General features: G+C 41.0%; 1 long non-coding RNA gene across 1 annotated transcript; it reads left to right on the top strand.

Annotated features, from left to right (window-relative positions):
* The first annotated feature begins 1,483 nt into the window (after window positions 1-1,483).
* LOC113978604 lies at window positions 1,484-6,031 on the top strand. The gene is made up of 3 exons (XR_003537621.1): window positions 1,484-1,521; window positions 3,556-3,625; window positions 5,273-6,031. It is a non-coding gene; the product is annotated as an uncharacterized LOC113978604 (long non-coding RNA).
* Window positions 6,032-8,026: the final 1,995 nt, after the last annotated feature.

Below are 8,026 nucleotides of genomic sequence, written 5' to 3'. Positions count from 1 at the left end.
GCTATATAGGAAATTTCAAACAAAGCATCTGCTCAGTCTTGGTAAAGCAAACCTTTTGTCTGAGGCATGTTGCACTAGCAAATTAGTGCACCAGGGATTATACTGCTCTTGAAATGTCACCAAAGTGCAGGAATCTCACAACAACTAAATAACATGGGAAGAATTGTGAATTTCCAACAACAATTCCCCAAAACCTATTTTTACAAAAATTCGCACCCTAGATGTCATTATGGTTCATAAACTTCTAGTAAACATTTACTTAAGACAATAATTAAGTCAATTGAAATGTTCAGCACAGGACATATGCAAAACGTGTAAGAGCAGTGGGTTCTGAGCAGTGGCAGGGAGGTGCTTAGAGCAGATGAGGTGTGAATCACAAGGGCTGCAGCAGCTTTTCCCTGTATAAAAGTCAAATGTCAGGCTGCCCGTGCTTGGTTATGATTAGCATGAGATCAACTCTCTGTATCCTGTGAGTCATATTCTCAACAGCCTTGGCCAACTTTCCTAACCTACCTGTGCTCTTATTTGGGGGGAAAAAGGTGTATTTACCCCCCTGCACCCCCGTGAGTGAGCAGCCCTGGCTCTGAGCTGTGTGCATGGCCCGTGGCACAGAGATGAACAGCGTCTGCCTCAGGGGCAATGCAGCTCCAGGAGGGTTTGGTTCACATCTGTGCAAGCAGGACACGTCCTGCCTGCACCAGAGGGAGCTCAGGCACGACAGGCAGAGGTTATGCTACAGCTTGATTTTCCACACTGCATGGCCACAGGGAGACATTTCCAGCAGACACTCAGGATTACAGAAGCAGTCTCACTGGATTACACTGCTGACCTGAATGGTTTGCATAACCCAGGAACTTCCTCCTTCCAAAGTAAGGAACTGTGTTGGTGATGAAGGTCTGTGCACTCCATGTTGGCATTGAAAGTGTGCCCTACATGGTCTGTTTGGTAGTTTCTCCAGCTCTCACCAGCCTGTCTCCAGTTCTGGCAGCAGTGACTGGTACCCCTCTGGTAGCAGCATCTGGTTATCTCACGTGACAGTAATGAAAGGGACACATGGGCTGTGATAAACTCCCGTTGAACCACACAACAACATTTCTGGGAAGGTCATTTTTGTTCTTACAGCAGGAGTTGTGTGGAATTTTACAGAGCTCACATGCTGAAATATAAACAACAACCAAGCTGTTTAACACCTCCCTGTACCCAAACAACAGCAAGGGATGCACCCTCAACTGGTGGAAGCCAAGCATCTGGTTTTTTTAACAGACAAACTTTCTCACCATTGACAGCAGAGGAGCTGGAAGAGTTTCCACCACACATTTGCCTTTCTTTATCTCTGGTCTTGCAGCCTTTTCTGCTCTCAGTTCCTCCTTTCCCCTTTCCCACACTTCAGTACACCCTTCTCCTTGCATCAAAGACGTAGGATCTGAAGCCTGGAATCTCAGAGCACTCCCTTCTCCACGACTCATTCCACTCCAGCTTACTCAAGGCTGTGAGAAAGCAAACACTCCAGAAACCTCAGAGGTAAGACCCAGATTTTTTGATGGAGCCCATTAAATCCAGTGAGAATCCCATTTTGAGGATCTGTAAATACCTGCTAGAACTCTGGCAACATGCAGTGCTGGGGCCAATGAATATTAATGCAGGAGAACTGAGCTCAGGCACAGCACAGCAGTTCCCAGGTAGGAGAGCTCTCTCCACACAGGCTGTGTCAGCACTTAAGTGCTACATTATGTTTAGCAGCACCAAGCACAGCAGTCCCCAGCTTCATTTTCTCCACCTAACAGTTGCCTTCAGAGTTTAAAGATTTATACACCCTTCTGCACTCAGCATTGAAATAGGAGCTAATTTCCATACCCCTTAGCAAATGCAGGTCCACGTCTCCAATCCTTTGTTTTCATACAAATTTTGTCACCCTTATTTGTTCCAGTCTGACCAGTTTTGGAGTAAAGGATCCTCTTGATTGAGGGCAGCAGAATATGAGCCCCAGAGAGTAGTCTGTGGCTAAACTGTGGCACTTTCATGATGAAAGAGTCTGGCAATATATTCCTAGTGCATGGGTTTTTTGATTGAATCAGAAAAGAAAAAGAAAATTAATTACATCAGATAATTCTATGCTTCAAATCCATAGTTAACAACGGCCAGCATTATCATCAGGTACCCAAATCAGGGAAGGTGATTCCAATGGGAGTGCTGTGAGACTAGAACTGAGCCCTTGAGTACAGTATGACCTGAGATAATGTCAGTGTGAGAGGTTTATACCCTCCCTCTCTCCTCTTCTAAAGGAATCTCATCCTTCCTTTTGCTCTCACCTCCACTTCCCCCATTAGCTCTACACGACTATTTGTGGACAGGCACTCTAAACCAGATCACTGAAAGGAACTGCTTTAAAAATAACCACTTTTTCCTTTAGGAAGAAGTGCTTGGAAAGCAAGGAGAAGCTGCTCAGACAGGTAACCTTGAGGCCTGACCCCGAAGGCAGGCAGTCCACACCAGGCTGGGAGATGTGACACAGATCTTTAAAAAGCCTGCTAAAGGCATGACATGAAATGGCAGCCCCACAGAGCCTGGAAAAACACGCTCTTGCTTGACAAAGCACACCCAAAGCCCTTCCCTGAGCTGTTCTTTAAAAATTAAAGTGACCCAAAGCTAAGCATATTTTAAAGTGTTGTTTGTTATACAAACAAACAAACAGCACAGCAAGAGAAGCAAAGGAATCATTCTTAACCACGAGTATTCTGCGATGTATTTCTGCGAGAAAGGCCCTTGGCATTGCTGTGGTGAGAGCAGAGGACATTTTCTACATGCATTTCTACAAACAGAAAAGTATTCAAATTGGAGAAGCCCGTTTGGCTGACTCTCCCCCTCTGCAGCTTGTGTACTCCTCCAGCAGATAACAGAGGACAGCTCTTGCTAGCAGGCTGCTCTCCACATGCTCTTCATTAACTCTGTGAAAAATAAAAGCTCCGTTCGACATTGTTTGATGGTAATTAGAAGCTGAATCAGGAAATGTGTCAACCTGCCGACGTTCTTTGGGTGTTTACAGTTTATTCTGGCATATTACACCTAGTTTTGTTTAGGGCTTTCTTAGAAACCTATGTTACTACAGGGAGTGTAGTTCGAGGAGCTGGTGACACGCTTGGAATATAATTGTGGAGAAGGTGTTTTTATGAATTCCACCCAAGAGGAATCAAATGTTAAAAAAAAAAATCAATGTTCCTTGGATATGCTGGGAATCTTTTCAATTCACAAAATACGATGATTTTTCATCGCAGATACAGAAGATTTGACAGAATCAACACTATCAGAGACGATGCAGACTGTTTATCTCTTTGAGCAGCACTGGTAAATTCACAGTGCTAGCAGTTTGGAATTAATGGTCTCTACCAGTGGAGGCCAACTAGCATTTCAGTCTTAAAGAAGATCTGACAAGTTCTCTACATAGAAAGCCCTAAAATACCATAAACACCATCTAGCTAAGAGTCCACAGGTAGCATTACACTTTGCTCTATATCCAGATTTGCTGTTTGGGCTATACATGAATGTTGTTCATTTCAGACAGGCTGTGAACAAAATAATGAACAAAACTCCCTCTTTGGCTACCAGAAAGCAGCCAGTTCTCATTTGGGTAAGAATCCTTATTTCCACACTCATCTTTTCTTTCCCATTGTATGTATTGCACTCAGTTAGAGCCCAAGTTGCCCAAGGCTGATTCATTAGGACATGTAACATGGAAACACAGACACTCATTTCAACCTGTGGTCTCTCTGTGCTGGCCTGGAGTCACTGCCATCCGTGTGAGTCAAGCACTCAGCACACCTGGGAACCTCCCAGAGAAATGAAAGCACTGCTCAAGTCAGGGGGATGACTCAGTGACTGACATGCTGCTCTCCTTTGGAACTCATCCAACATCTTGTCATGACACTGTCTGTTCACTGCAAACAGCTTTCTCCTTCCTCAGATGGTGCCAGTCATATTTCTGAACATAATCAAGGAAAGAGCATGACAAGAGCAATCACATGCAAAATCTGTAGAGCTCCTCTCATAAAGCTGGCTGTTTGCATTTCTTAAGTGTCTCTGTAACTCTTATGCTTTTTGAGGACAAAACATTATATTCCAGGTCTGATTCCAAGGAAAGCAATAGAAGAACTCTCAATTCTGTTACAAACAGTTCCACAGAAATCAGGAAGACAAGATTTGATGGTATAATAAACACAGCTGGAGGCAGATCAAAGCAGTGCAGGCATTTTTCAACAAGAAAGATGACAACTTTTCTCAAATGAAATTAAGGTTTCTACTTACTCTTGCGATGCTCGGAACATCTGCCTTCAATATCCCAGATTTTTTACTCTCTTGGTGGGACAGATGGTAACGAGGTGCCCAACTCCCAACGCCCTTCAGTAAGATTTAGGCACCTTGCCTCACAATTTTTCAAGACTGACTTCTCTATGTTATTCTCAGCTTTGAGAAACTACAAACCAGGAGATTCCATTTGCCACTCTGCTGCCAGGTAGCAGTTTGCCCTCACATAAATTGCTCGACCTTTGCGTTCCCTTTTTTAGCCACCCCATTTGTGAACTAAAAACCCACCCCTTCACTAATATATTTTATACTTTTTAAAATGCTTTGAGCTTGCACTAGAGGGACACTATAAATACATCCATATCTAAATTACCAACACTCAAAAATAACAGGAAAAATACTTGTTGGGGGATTAGCCACATATGATCAATGCCCAATAAAAATCTACTACGGTTTTGCTAAGGTCATTTAGTGCTGTGCAATTCTCATGAGGTAAATATTTTTGAAAGTGGGGAATGCTTTGAGATTAAGCAATACATTACAGTTTTTGATCAAATGCCAGGAGCCATAGGTGAATAGGAAACAGACATCAGTAATTACAGTTCGTACTGCAGCTATTTCAAAACCCCTTGCTTCAATGAGCAAGTATTAACTGGACAGACACTCCTTCACAAATTAGAGGCTGCAAAGACTTATTACACACCATATTTATCTTTGAAACTTGTCCAACAGAATTAAACTAAAAAAAAATAATGATACAGATTATGGTTGCAGGCAAAAAACTATTAAAACTCGAACAACTATATATATATGTTTTTATCTGTCAAACTGTCCCTGCAGCCACTCTTTGGTTAAGGAGCTCAGGAATGTGGTATTAAGAAATACTAGTAATTGTATTAGTATGCTGTTGTCAAACTTCAAACTGGCTGTATTTTATCACAGGAGCTGATAAAAGAATCTCTTGATTGTGCAGGCCTTCAAATGCAACAAAACTGCAAGAACACGAGACGGGAGCAGAAATGAGAACGTGTGACACCCATGGGAGGGAAAAGTGCACATGGAGTGTCCAAGCTGTGCCCAGAGCCATCAGCTTGACATCAGTCAAGGCCACTGGAAAGCCAAAAGCAATCCAACCACCTCCCCATGTTCCAGCATGTGGGTAACAAGCTCAGTTAACTGACAAAGTCTGGCACAGAACAGAGGTGTCTGAGCAGGCCAGGATGCTCCAGGGACAACCTTCTTCAAAGAACAATGGTAACTGTGAGAGGACATTCCCCTTTCCAGTTAGTTTTTCTGTTGACTCCAGAGAACTACACTTGGGCAGCTGCAAGATTTTTCCTCAAAAGACTTAAGGCCACTCAGGATACCCGAGATAGTACCACCACCAATGTTGGACAAAATATGAAATTGTGCTGGAGAAAAAACTGGGGCAAAAGGAGTGCAGGCAGTTATGATTTTCAAGACTTCTGAGGGGAGGAAGGTGCTCAGGCAAGGCTGCCTTTTAACTGTTGCCCAACTCAAGATAGCATCAAATAAGCTCCTAATAAATACTTGGCTTCACAACAGATTCATACTGAAATTTATAATTTAAGCACATTCCTCTAGATTTCAGTCAGACAAGAAGCTAATGCAAACTTTTCATTTGCTAGAAGAATTATTATTATTACATCTCAAATTTAGTTCAGTGCAAGAGATTATACATTTAAGCTGATTAAAAAGCTTAACTAGTTAAGTTAACTAAAAAAAATCCAAACACTTGGTTTAACACCATTAAACAGAAAAAATTAAATCTCAGAATGCACTTTTACTTGTTTGGTCAAAATTTACAACACAGAGCAAAACTACAAAAAAAAGTGTCAGGAATGCAAAACATTTCAAAACAGATCACCAATTCAGGAGGATGCTTATTAAAGGCACAATTATGCATTCATTTATTAGGTATTTATATGATCTCTATACAGTTGTATTAGGCTTTGGAATTTTCCCTGTTAACCAGAGATTTCTGAACATGGTATAATTCTGGAAATCAACTCTAATAAGCAAATACTTCAGGTAGATAAAAATGCTTGAAATGTGATCATTCTAAATTCATCACACAAGTAACCCAATGCAAATATTCTTCATACTTCCTAAACAGTTCCATGATTAATGGCCTAACATAAAACTAATTGGTAAAGTGAAAAGTATTACAGGTGGTTGGGCAACAGCTGGTTTTTGAGGGTTTGCATTTCTGTTATAGCACATTTTCATAACAAAAAACACTGATCCCTGTAACTAGATCAAGATCTTGATTTGACAAATAAATACTGTTACTATTAAGAGTAATTACTGCAAAAATATATACAGCATGTTTAATATACTCTATTAGTAATTTAAGATGTTTAATGGAATACTGCTGATGTGTTTGGCACTAAACTATCAGCATCACTCTGCTTTTCAGTATATAACAAGCAGAAAGGTCAACTGTATCTAACACCTATCTGCCAGCTGCTTAAAAAAATAACAGATATTATGGACAGAGTGCCTGAACTCTTGGACAGGAGCACTTGGAGCTGAGAAAAACCTTGCTGAAGGTTCATGGTGTAACCTGTGTGTTTGCACAGGTAACCATGCAATTTACCTTCCTAATCACTTTACTAGAGGTAACACTTGCTTCCTTCCACACACGAGTTTCTAAAGCAATGTAGTTTGTAAGCCCAGTGTGAGATTTACGATGTTATACTGCAGGAACCTGTTTAGCCCCTGATTTACAATCCTGGCAATTGTGTTCAACTCTGTCATCACAGCTAATTACAGCTAACTGCAGATTACCATGCTGCAAACTCTCATCTGCGTGAAAGAAATACGATGTTCTGCTAAAAGAGAAAAGAGAATCAAATATCCCGAGGGCTGATGAACAAAAATGCACCATTCCAGCTTGGACTGCAAAGCTGAACTCTCCGAATTGCTGCTGTAAAACTTCAAATTGCTATTTGTTGGCAAGGTGTTTTAGCCTCCAGTACTTCCCCAGTAAATCAGCATTACGTTAATACCACACCTTTGGCCTCAAACATATTAATCTTGGTTAACAATAACTGACATTTACATTACCAATTCCATTCAGGCCTTGTGGTGACTAAACATATATGCAAGAGCTTCAGGGAGGAAAGTTATTAGTTCTGAATGTGTACTTACTTTTCACTGAGAACAATTTCCAAGAAACATTATCATCAATTCTTGTTATAATCTTATAACATAAACATTCAAATCCTAATTGATCTGTAAAAACATTTGACTCGGAGTAAAATCTGCATTTGTATCTTGGGTGCAGTTAACTGTACAACATAACACCTTTCAGATAGTTTTCCAAGATACATATTTCTATATTTTATCTGCTCAAAGAAATTGGTACTTTTAAAACGTGTGTTCTTGGGAAGGAAAGAAAAATGGGAATTTGAAATATTCTGAAGAATGTGGCACCAGAAGATGACAAAAAGTACCAGATCCTTCCAGGAGAGGGAGGATGGACCTTTTCAGACAAATGTTTTGTGTTTCTATTTACTAAAGGCTACAAATGCATAAATGGTTTAGAACAGGTAGGATTGTTTTGCTTTTCTTCATTTAGTGTTCCCCCCAAACTTTCAAGCAGAACAGTAGTACTTCCTGCATTGTCTGTGCAACCCCAGCAGGAAAACTTACCCTTCCCCTTATACCCACTCATCATAACTGCAGTACAGCACAAAACACA

Source organism: Neopelma chrysocephalum, unplaced genomic scaffold (assembly GCF_003984885.1).
Source record: "Neopelma chrysocephalum unplaced genomic scaffold, ASM398488v2 Primary Assembly neopelma1_347, whole genome shotgun sequence".
Classification (NCBI taxonomy): domain Eukaryota; kingdom Metazoa; phylum Chordata; class Aves; order Passeriformes; family Pipridae; genus Neopelma; species Neopelma chrysocephalum.
This window is presented reverse-complemented; position numbering and strand designations above follow the sequence as displayed.